General features: G+C 36.4%; 1 pseudogene; it reads right to left on the reverse strand.

Annotated features, from left to right (window-relative positions):
* Positions 1 to 2501: 2501 nt before the first annotated feature.
* Positions 2502 to 11098, reverse strand: Tk1-ps1 (thymidine kinase 1, pseudogene 1; annotated as a pseudogene).
* Between the last annotated feature and the right edge of the window lie 815 nt (positions 11099 to 11913).

Raw genomic sequence — 11913 nt, forward strand, 5'->3', positions numbered from 1 at the left:
TTTTGGAGATTGGCATCTTGACCTATGCAGATACATTCTTAGCTTGTAAAGAACCATAGATTTGTATTAACCAGCAAATATGAAAAGGACTCAGCATGCTGGACCTATGAATTAATGATTTGTCTTTTTCTGAATTGAGAAGGAGGTTGGAGTGTTGAGTGGAGGAGAGATGAATCAGCTGCTATTGTAGAATCTGTCCAATGGGAACATCAAATGTTTTGTCAGGAAAGAATGGCTAACACCTTGACAAACATCAGTAGCCCTGAACAATTTAAACACTCCATTTTGAATAAAAACTTGGAAGAAACTGAATTCTATGCTATTTGAATAGATTTCCATACATCTTTACTTATTAATAATAATGAAGTTAATCTTTATGATGGAGGACCTCTTCACTAAACAGAAGGAATAATTAGAATATTGAAATATTAAATATTTTACCAAAAGAATTATATGTAGTCAGGTAGTGTTATTATATGAACCCAGGCATTTTTAATTAAATTTATCTATTTATTCCCTTTATAACACAGTATCAGCCTTTCATTTCTTCCCAGTCCCACTCACACAAGTACTTCACCATTATGCCTTCTACTTCTCCAAAGAGAAGTGAAAACCCTACTCTGAGTGTCATCCCCTCCCACCTCCTACTGCACATCAAGTCTCAGCTGAACTACATACATCCTCCCCTACTGAGGCCAGATAAGACAATCCATTTAGGGGTCCTTGATCCACAGGCAGGAAGGGAGCAGGCTCAGGGACAGCCTCTGCTCCAATTGTTTGGAGGACCCACATGAAGGCCAAGCTATATATGTGCAAGGGACCTGGGTTTAGCCCCTACTTGCTCTTTAGCTGGTAATTCAGTCAGTGGAATTTTCCAGGGTCCAAGTTAGTTGACTCTGTTGGTCTTTTTGTAGAATCCCTATCTTTAATGGTCCCGCAGTCTTTCTCCCAACTCGTCCATAAGTCTCTCCAGCTGCATCTAATGTTTGGGCATTGAATCTCTTTTTCTCTTTCCATTGGCTGCTGGAAGCATCTCAGAGGACAGTTATGATAGTTTCCTGTTTGAAAGCATTACAGAGTATCATTAATAGTGTTAGGCATTGGATCTTTCCCTGGGGTAGGTCTCAATTCAGGGAAGTCATTTGTTGGCCATTCCCTCAGACTCTGTTCTCTGTCCCTACACATCTCGTAGGCAGGAAACATTTTGGGTCAAAAGCTTTGTGTGTGAGTTACTCTCCGTCTCATTCCACTGGGAGCTTGTCTGGCTACAGGAAGTGGCCACTTCAAGATTTATATTCCGCACTGCAAGAAATATCAACTAGAATTGCCCTCTAGACTCTCTAGCTCCTCTCCCCACTCCAGGTCTCTGGCAAGCCCTAAGATTGCACCACCAGACAATCTCCCTTCTCTCTTACTTGATCTCCCTACATTTGATCTCCTCCCACTTTGGCACCCTCTCCTTAAATTCCTTCTTACAACCAGTTCCTTCCTTTCATCTATCTGCCATGTCTATTTTGCTTCCCATTTTGAGAAAGATTCAAACATTCTTCCTGGTGTCCTTGTTATTTGGCTTCTTTGGGCCTGTTGGTCATAGCATCGTTATTCTGTACTTTATGGTTAACATCCACTTATTAGTGAGAACACATCACACATGCCCTACTTGGTCTGGATTACTTCACTCAAGATGATATTTTCTAGTTCCTTCCATTTGCCTATAAATTTCATGATGTCCTTATATTGAATAGTTGAATAGTATTCCATTGTGTAAATGAACCACATGTTCTGTATCCATTCTTCAGGTGAGAGATTTCTAAGCTGTTTCCAGTTTCTGACTACTATGAATAAAGCTGCTATGAATATAGATGATCAGGTGTCCTCATGGAATGGTAGAGCATCTTTTGGGTATATGCTGAAGAATAGTATAGCTTGAGATACTAATGGTCTTGAGATAGAACTATTCCCAATCTTTTGAGAATCCACCAAATTGATTTTAAGTGGTTGTAAAACTTGCTAGCATGTGCTGTCTTTTGAGCTCCTTTCTTCCTTCCTTCCTTCCTTCCTTCCTTCCTTCCTTCCTTCCTTCCTTTCCTTCCTTTCTTTTCTTTCTTTCTTTCTTTCTTTCTTTCTTTCTTTCTTTCTTTCTTTCTTTCTTAGCTATTCTGATAGGTTTTAGGTGGAATTTCAGAGTTATTTTGATTTGTGTTTCCACAATGGCTAAAGACGTTAAATATTTCTTTAGGTGCTTCTCAGCTATTCAAGATTCTGTTGTTGAGAACAGTTCTATTCCCTTTCTTTTAATTGGGTAATTTGGATTGTCAGTGTCTAACTTCTTGTGTTCTTTATATATTTTGGATATGAGGCTTATGTCAGACGTAGGATTATACTTCTATAATCTTTTCCCAATCTGTGGGCTGTCATTTTGTCCTGACGACACTGTCCTTTGACTTACTGAAGCCTTTCAGTTTCATGAGGTCTCATTTATTAACTCTTGATCTTAGCACCTAATCCATTGCTGTTCTGTTTAGCAAGTGGTCTCCTATATCAATCAATGAGTTCAAGGCTGAAGACTTCTTATAGTAGCATAGGCGGAACAAGGAGTGATGATTGTTTGCTCTGCCAATCACCTTCACCCCTTTCTCCAGGCCCAGCCTTTTGGTGTAGGCAGCTTCTTGGAAGCACTGCACACACATAGCAATGAACTTTACCACACTCTTGGCCAGGGCACCAGGTTCAAGATGCTGCCGAAAGCCTTCCTCTGGAAGGTTCCACCCAGCACCACCACAATCACTGTCTTGTGAGCACTGGCCATTATCTCACAGAAATCCACAATGTCAGGAAAAAACTGCCCTTCGTTGATGCCAATGACAGCCACATTCATGGTCTCCTGGGTCACATTCTGGACCACGCAGGCCAGCAGTGCCTCCACGGTGTTCAGATCATGCGTAGAAAAGCTGCTGCTATAGTGCATATCTTTGGCATACTTGATGACCAGGCACTTGTACTGGGCAATCTGGAAGTGCCAGACTCTTCTTATCACCTTGGTGTTTTTCCCTGAGAACATGGGCCTGAGAATCACCTGGTTCTGCCTCCAGGTTTTTCTTGGGGAGCTGTGCATCATGGTGGGCAGGTTGATGTCTAGTTTGGAAATGTTAATGTCTGCTTCTGTTTCTTTATGGTTTATAGAACTATTTATATAGTTTACCTGAACTTGATTTAGCTTTGGCAATTAGTCTAGAAAATCAACCATTTCATTTAGATTTTCCAATTTTGGTGGGGGGACAGACAAGACCTAATGATTTCTAATTTCCTCAGTGTCATTTTCATTGCTAAATTTGTTAATCTGGGTAATCTTTCTGCCTTGTAGTTAATTTGGTTCAGGGTTTGTCCATCTTGTTGATTTCCCCAAGAATCAGCTCTTGATTTCATTGATTCTTTGCATTGTTCTCTTTGTTTCTAATTGGATTGCAGCCCTGAGTTTGGTCACATCTTTCAGTCTACTCTTCCTGGTTGTTTTTCTTCCTTCCTTCCTTCCTTCCTTCCTTCCTTCCTCCCTCCCTCCCTCCCTTCCTTCCTTCTTCCTTCCTTTCTTTCTTTCTTATCGTTTTTTTCTTTCTTTTTATCCTGGAGCCTTTAGGTATACTTTTAATTCATTAGTATAAGATTTCTCTAATTTCCTTATGAGTACATTCAGTGCTATGAACTTTGCTCTTAGCACTGCTTTCACAGTGACTCTTAAGTTTGTTGTCTCACACTCTATTGAATTCTAGAAAGTCATTAATCTCTTTATTTCTTCCCTGACACAGTGAACATTAAGTAAAGAGTTGTTTACTCTCTGTAAGTTTATAGGCTTTCCATTGTTTCTGTTGTTGAAATCAAGCTTTAACTTATGGTGGTCTGACAAGATGCATGAGGTTATTTCAATCTTCTTATATTGGTTGAGGTTTGCTTTATGACTGATTGATTATATGTTCACTTTTGGAGAACGTTCTGTATGGTGCTAAGAATAAAGTATATTCTTTTGTGTTCAGGTGAAATGTCGTAAATATCTGTTATGTCCATTGAATCATGGCTTTTGTTAGTTTTGTTATTTTTTGTTTAGTTTCTGTCTCTATGACCATTCCATTTGTGAGAGTGTAGTGTTGAGGTCTCCCACAACTAGTATGTGGGGTTTGATGTATGATTTAAGCTTTAACAATATTTCTTTTACAAATGTGGATGCCCTTGCATTTGGGTCATAGATAATAAGAATTGATATGTGCTGTTGGTGGATTTTTCCTTTGATTAGTATTATCTGTCATCCCTTGCCTATTTTGATTACTTTCCACTGAAAGTATACTTTATTAGATATTAGAATGTCTACTCTAGCTTGGTTCTTGGTTCTAGTCACTTGGAAAGCTTTTCCCAGACCTTTATACTGAGATCCTGAGTAGCTTTGTTGTTGAGCTGTGTTTCTTGTATACAGAAGAGTGATGGATTATGTTTACACATCCGTTCTGTTAACCTGTGTCTTTTTACTGAGGAATCATATCCATTAATTTTGAGAGATATTAATGAGTAATGATTGTTTCTTCTTTTTATTTTATGGTGGTTGTGGGGGGAGAGAGAGAGAGAAAGAGAGAGAGAGAGAGAGAGAGAGAGAGAGAGAGAGACAGAGAGACAGAGACAGAGACAGAGACAGAGACAGAAAGGAGAGACTGTGTGTATGTGTGTGTGTTTCTGAATGTGTGTGTGTTTGTGTGTGTGTGTGTGTTTCTGAGTCTGTTTTTCTTGTACTGGTATTAATGGTGTGATATTATTTATTCTTTGTGTATTATTAAGTATCATTAGCCTCTTTGGGTTGGAGTTTTCCTTCCAGTATCCTCTGTAGGGCTGTGTTTGTACAAACGTATTATTTGAATTTAGTTTTGTTATGAAATATCTTAGTTTTTCCAACTATGGTGATTGAAAGTTTTGATTGGCATAGTATTCTGTCGTAACATATGTGACCTCTTAGAGTTTGTAAGATATATTTCCAGGCCCTTATAGCTTTTAGAATCTCTGATGAGAAATTGTGTATAATTCTGATAGTCTGATTTTACATGTTAGTTGGTCTTTTGCCCTTACTGCTTTTACAATTTGTTCTGTGTTCTGTATATTTATATAGTTTGTGTTTTGGTTATGATGTGGCTGGAGGGTTTTCTTTTCTGGTTCCATCTCTTTAGTGTTTTAAAAGCTTCTTGTAGCTTTAGGGGCATATCCTTTATTAGGTTAGGTAAATTTTCTTATATGATTTTGTTGACCATGTTTTCTGGGTCTTTGAGCTGGGAATATTTTTCTTTTTTATTGAGTATTTTATGTATTACATTTCAAATGCTATCCCTTTTTCTGGTTTTCCCCTCTCCCATTACCCCTCCCCCTGCTTCTATGAGGATGCTCCCCTTCCCACCCACCCACACCCACCTCAACACCCTGTAATTCCCCAACACTGGGGAAACAAGCCTTCACAGGACCAAGGGCTTCTTCTCCTATTGATGCCATACAATGCCATCCTGTGCTGCATATGCAGGTGGAGCCATAGGTCCCTCCATATGTACTCTTTGGTTGGTGGCTTAGTCCCTGGGAGCTTTGAGTCTCTGATTGCTTGTTACTGTTGTTCTTCCTAAGGGGTTGCAAACCCCTTCAGCTTTTTCAGTCCTCTTCATTGGTATCCCTGTGCTGAGTCCAATGGTTAGTTGCAAACATCCTCATCTTTTCATAGCAGTTCAAATTTTCTGGATGTTTTGTGTCATGAACATTTTAGATTTTGTGTTTCTTTCACTGATACATTGATTTCTTGTATTGGGTCTTTTACAACAGAGATTCTTTATTCCTTTTTCTGTATTCTCTTGGTGAACATCTGTAGTTCCTGTTATCTTTTCCTAAGTTTTTCATTTCTAGGTTTGCCTCAGTTTGTGTTTTCTTTATTGCTTTTATTTTCTTTCTCAGGTCTTAGATAGTTTTATACATACCATTTACCATTTTGATAGTATTTTTTTATTTATTTGTATTTATTTGCTCTCTCTTCTAATGCCTTTACCTGTTTCGATATATTTTCCTATATTTTCTTCAGGGATTTATTTGTGTTCTCTTTAAAGGATTCTTTATAATATTGGTTTTAAGTTGCTCCGCTTGTGCTTCAGTTTCATTAGGATAACACAGGGTTTGTTGTAACATGACAACTGGGCTTTGGTGCTGCCATATTGCTCTGAGTCTTGCTGAAGGTCTTCTTACACTGTCCCTTAGGCATCATGATCACCTGGTGTTGACTAGATGATCCTGATGGCAACAGGAGTTCTCAGGAAGGTGGGGCTGGCCATGGTCCAGACAATGGAGGTCAGAGTACCCTATTTTGTTGGCCTGTGCCTCCGACTGTCTCCACTCTCCAGGCTGTGTCACAAGTGGACCTTACTATGTAGACTGTGAGCCACTCTGACCCAGCTGGGGTGGTGGGCAGGTCCAACTAGAATGGGTGGTTCGGCAGGATTCGAATCTGGTTAGTTTTGGGTCCTCTGAAGGTTTCCATGGATCCAGGAAGGCAGGATGCTCCTGAGGCTCAGAAAGGCTCAAGACTGAGGATTAAGGCCATAGCTAAAAATGATGCTCAGAGACTCTTGAGTACCACTCACCCCTCAAACCCTGGCATTCTTATTATAAACCCCTCCTTTTAAAACCTGGAAAATAGAAGTTTATCATGAATGGAAGTTAGCAAGATTTGAAACAATTGTTTTTAACTGAATTTATTGTATATATTTAAACCAGCTTTGAAGACTATTTAACTTATATGAAAAACGTTCCTTTATCTTCTCAGCTGAAAGTTTAATCATTCCTACCAATGGAGCTTGAAGAACAAATCACCTTTTTTGATAAATAATCATCTTGCTTTCAGCATCTGAAACTTAAAACGACAAACAAACCTTCTGCCAGGCAGACAAATGGAATTTTTGTTCTCCCAAAGCCTTAGGGTATGATAGGCATTTGATTGTTATTATTTTTTTTATCGTTCTTATTCCAGGAAGTTTCTGTCTCTTTGAGGTTACCATTTCTGTGGTTAGCTAGAAGCTATAATATAAAGTTTGCATCAAATCTCAGAGCATCTTTTTTACATGCACATATAATAGTGCTTTTGAAAGAAATATCACTTGTTCACATGGATTTCAGAAATCAAGCATTGAAATCCAGGTCTGTATCTATTGTTATTTGAGTATTATATGTGAAACATTTAATTGAATTTTAGCTTTTAAAGGAAACTTTTAAATTTTATTGTAAGGTACTGAAAATAGCATGGGCAAATAAATGAGGCATATCTATGTTTTTCGAACACTGTTCTGATATGTAACAACATAGATTTGTTCCTATATATTGATGAATCCCCTTTAAATAAGAAAGTATTCCTAAAACCCACATATTTATTTAAGAAGTATATGAATGTTATTAAAATTTCTAATATATCTGCTGTCCTTAAGTAAGGATTTCTATGTCAAAATTGCTTTATGCTTATCAGTATACCTAATATAAGAAAGGGTATAGATATTATGCAGAACTCCTATAAAGCTAAAAATACCAGATATCAAGCAAAACAATTCAAATTTATGAGTACAAGTCTAATAATTAATAAGAAGCCCAAAAATGGCATTTTCAGAGTAGGTCTTGCACACATGAAATTACTCAATTACGTTTAAAACAATTAAACAACATACATTTAAGTACTTTTTATCAACAGCTTCACTGAAAGGCTAACAAGTACACTAACTGCCTGGAGATACTTTAAACATTTCCCCTCTTAGAGTTTAGGAATCCTAATCATTGGGCACATTTTGTAAAAAGTGGTTATGAAGTCAAGAACCTATGTGTGACCAGGATTTATCTGTTGCCATTCCTCTGGTGCTCTTTATAGTTGTATAAAGTGAAGCATTTACTTATGAATCAGATGGTCTCTTACAAAGTATAATCAATGGAGAATGGTCAATATGTGAACATCATTTTAGTTTTATGTCCCCTTTGCATAAAGTGTTCCTCTCCCTTAAAACACATTTATGAATGTCATTATACTTCTCTCAGAGGAGAACAACTATGATTTAGACCAAGTTCCCTGCTGAGACTAATTATGGACCGTAGACAAAAGCAACTACTTGAAGTCATAAACAAAGTGATTATGAAAAATAACTAGACCTTCATCTTCAGGAGGGCAAAGGATCAAGGAGACAAATCTGAAGTTTGATTCTGAGTAGTTTTTGAGTGTGATGGGAGCAGGAGAAAAATCACAAAATTTAAAGAAATTAAAAGCACTTTTAACAGTGCTGATAACTCAGGGAACAGAAATGAAAGCTCAGAGAGTAATCTTGTATCTAGTAACAAAAATCCTCATTTCAGATAAGGACAATCAATTCACCAGGACAGGGCCTCAACGTTAAATACATACAGCTCCTGACATTTGAACTGACTCTGGACTAGGGTACCTTGATTTCACAAAGAAGTGAAAAAAGAATTACAAGAATAATAATGACATATGTAAAACCTTTGTAAAGGGTGTGTGTGTGTGTGTGTGTGTGTATGTGTGTGTGTGTGTGTGTGTGTGTGTGTACGAGCATGCATGCAAGAAATAAGACAATACAATAGAATCCAAGAGAGTATTTAATGAAGAATATTGCCCTGAAGGTTAATACCAGACAAAAATCTCCACATGCACACATACACACCACACACCCAGGGGGTGGGGGGAGACGGCAGAGAGAGACAGAGATAGAGAAAGAAACACAGACAGAAAGATTCTGCTGATGAACATAGATGTAAACATTCTCAATAAAATATTTGAAAATTGAATCTAATAATACACTCAAAGAGCCATTTGTCATGATCAAGGTAATTTTGTGCAAAAGATGCATAAATTGTTGAACATACATAAATCCTAAAATCTGCTACATAACTAAAATTATGGAAAAACAAATTATCTAATTAAATAAAAAAACAAATAAGGGACAAATGAAACATTTATACTAAAATTAGGAACCGACCACTTCTGTGTGATATCATGTTTGAAGTCTTATTAAGCCACAAAAAAGAGGCACAGTAAGCTCCAGTACCCTTATAGAAGATGATGTTATTCTATGTTTAAATGAACACACAACCTGCCAGTATTGGCTGCAGCTTATATACACCTTCAACAAAATATCAGGATGTAAAATTAAAGTACACAATCAATAGCCTTCCTTTATAGCAAAGACAATTATACCAAGAATGCAATTAGGGAAATAATTGCATTTAGAAATAGCAGAAAGAAAAAAAAAGACTAAGAATAAATCTAACCAAGGAAGTGAAATGTTTGTACAGTAAATATTTGAAGATACTAAAAAAATAAATAAATTAAAAAATAAGTCAAAGAATGGGAAGACATCCTGTGCTCAGAAAGTGGTAGGATTAACTGTGTGGAAATAGGTCATTCTATCGACAACATTCTCTTACCTGAGACAGCACAGTTTTTATGAAATTTGCAGATGCCAATGCAGAGATGTGCTTAGAAAGAAAAGTTTCTTTTAGCCAGGATTACTCAAGTATTTTTCTCTATGCTATCTCTCTGCCATACAAAGTTTAGTGAGATAATCAAGTAGCATTTGTAAGGAAGAGAAAGTTTTATCATCTAAGTACTGACTTTCACATTTCCAGATACCATAAGACATTATGACTATAACATCCATAATGGCCACATCCACAATTCACTGGCTGCTTCTTCTCACTCAAGAGAAACTAAGATTTAAAGAGTCAATCAGAAAACTGGTGCAAATTTATTTGTAAATAACAATAAATAAAACATATACCTTAATTATACATGAGCAAAATTGTAGACTAAATTCAAAAGCACTTAACAATAAATTACATATTTTAAAAATAATGTATAAGAAAAATATGTTTTCTTCATCACCACTTACTATTATTTACTCATTAATAATCCAAATATATTAGTCACTATTAAACTAGCAATTTATTTGCACCCTAGATAGGATAAAATTATATGTTTTTTTTAACTTCTAAACAATTGATTATAATGACACTTAATTTCCATAATTTTAATCACTTTCACCAAGTGCAGCAGTCTAGCTTTCTTGCAGGGAAGGCTGTTCCTCCTTGTCTGTTTGGTTTTTTTTAAACAAAAGACATATATGATAATTGTCATTTTAGAAAGGAGAAGCTTGAAGTGAGCAGAGTTCATGTTACATTCTCGAGATATTGATTGAATTTAGAATAGGATTAACTCATCTACCAAAATAAAATGTTCTTTTCTTGTGTTCCTTTATCACTTATAAAATATTTATATTTAATAGGTTCTACATTTTAACTGATATCTATTTTGCAAGGATTTTTTTTTTAGTGAAAGAAAGTTAATTTGAACATTTCTGTTGTTTTTTTCCCCCAACTTATAGTATTCAGCACTATTTTAAGCATTGTACTTAAATTAAGTCTGTGATATCCTTATTGCTGAAACAGGATAATATTCTTAGACCATTTTTCCATATGGAGAACTTGAGGCCTGGCAATGAGCAGAGTATAAACCAGACACTAACTATAGACTTAAAGTGGTTCAGTCCACTGTTCTCCCACCAAGATTATGGTCTCCTGAGCTCACCTGTAGTTTTCTTCTTCCAAAAGACAGTCTCTAGGATGAATCTCAGGGGATAGGGGGGGTATTGGAGTAGACTCCCAGTCAAAGTTCATTTCTTCCAGTAAGTAATTACATTCTATGATGTTCAAATGGATAATTTATGGATAATCCATAATTCTTGGGGAGGAAGTTCAGAGTGCTGGCTAAGTAGCCTGTGTTCTTTGATGGATCCTAAAGAACAAGTCCCTGCCCTGCATTATCATCATGACAGGGCTCTAGAATTCCTTAGTTAACACAGGTACACAGTCTTCCAATCTAAAGGTAGTGTCCTCAACAACACAGTGTTGCAGAGGGGCATACTTGTCCCCACAGAGTATCATATAGTCAGCATAATTTCTCAATAAAAAAGTAAAAATTCAATCTGAACATCAGTGTTAGAGTGAGGGCTTGAGGAGAGTTGGTTACAGACAGTGATGTACATGACATTTTGACAGTTTTCTGTGATGCTATTGTACTGTAAATGATATTGACCTTCCACACTCGAGGAGGCAAATTAATGTTCAAAATATACCCCGAAAAACAAGGGCTCCAAGCACAAGAGAACTAGTAAGTTTTTGGAGCACATTGTATTATTTTTGTCTTAAAGGAATCCAGAATACTGAAGAGCAAGGAAACCAGCCCTCCATGGTCCTTCATGCTATACTCTTCTTTATACCTGCTCTTTGAAATATAACTTATAGAAACCAATATTTTCTTTCCATTCTAATTTAACTTTTTTATCAGTATGAAAAATTACCCTACTCTTGTTTTCCTTAATTTTTCTTTCAAATATTGTTCATATATCACATGTATATTTATTGAGGAAAGATCCTGTCTTGTGGATTGTCATGTAGTCTTTGAAAGCACTATTGAAGCAAATGAATCTGAACAACTCTGATAATTCTTCTTTTGTCTAGTTATTTGCTTTCTTTTTATGGGAGTCATTATATTTTATAAGAAAGAAGTTTCACAGGAGAAATTTTATGGGATGCTATCTGAGATTAAACTTCATTACATAAGAGACTAAGAGAGGTTCACAGATCTTGAGAAATATTTGGATCAAATTTCCATCATCCGACTGTACATGGCTATTTATTGATTAGTGTGCATCAACTGACTTTGACTGAAATATGCATGCTAAGGCATGCATATTTTTATCAAAACTGCTATGTTCCAGCTACTGAATCTTCCATGGATGTCAAAAATATTTTAATTCACACAAGATTAGGCTCATATTTTTATTAATGCAAGCAACAATTTGT

The sequence above is a fragment of the Rattus norvegicus genome, chromosome 4 (genome assembly GCF_036323735.1).
Source record: "Rattus norvegicus strain BN/NHsdMcwi chromosome 4, GRCr8, whole genome shotgun sequence".
NCBI lineage: Eukaryota > Metazoa > Chordata > Mammalia > Rodentia > Muridae > Rattus > Rattus norvegicus.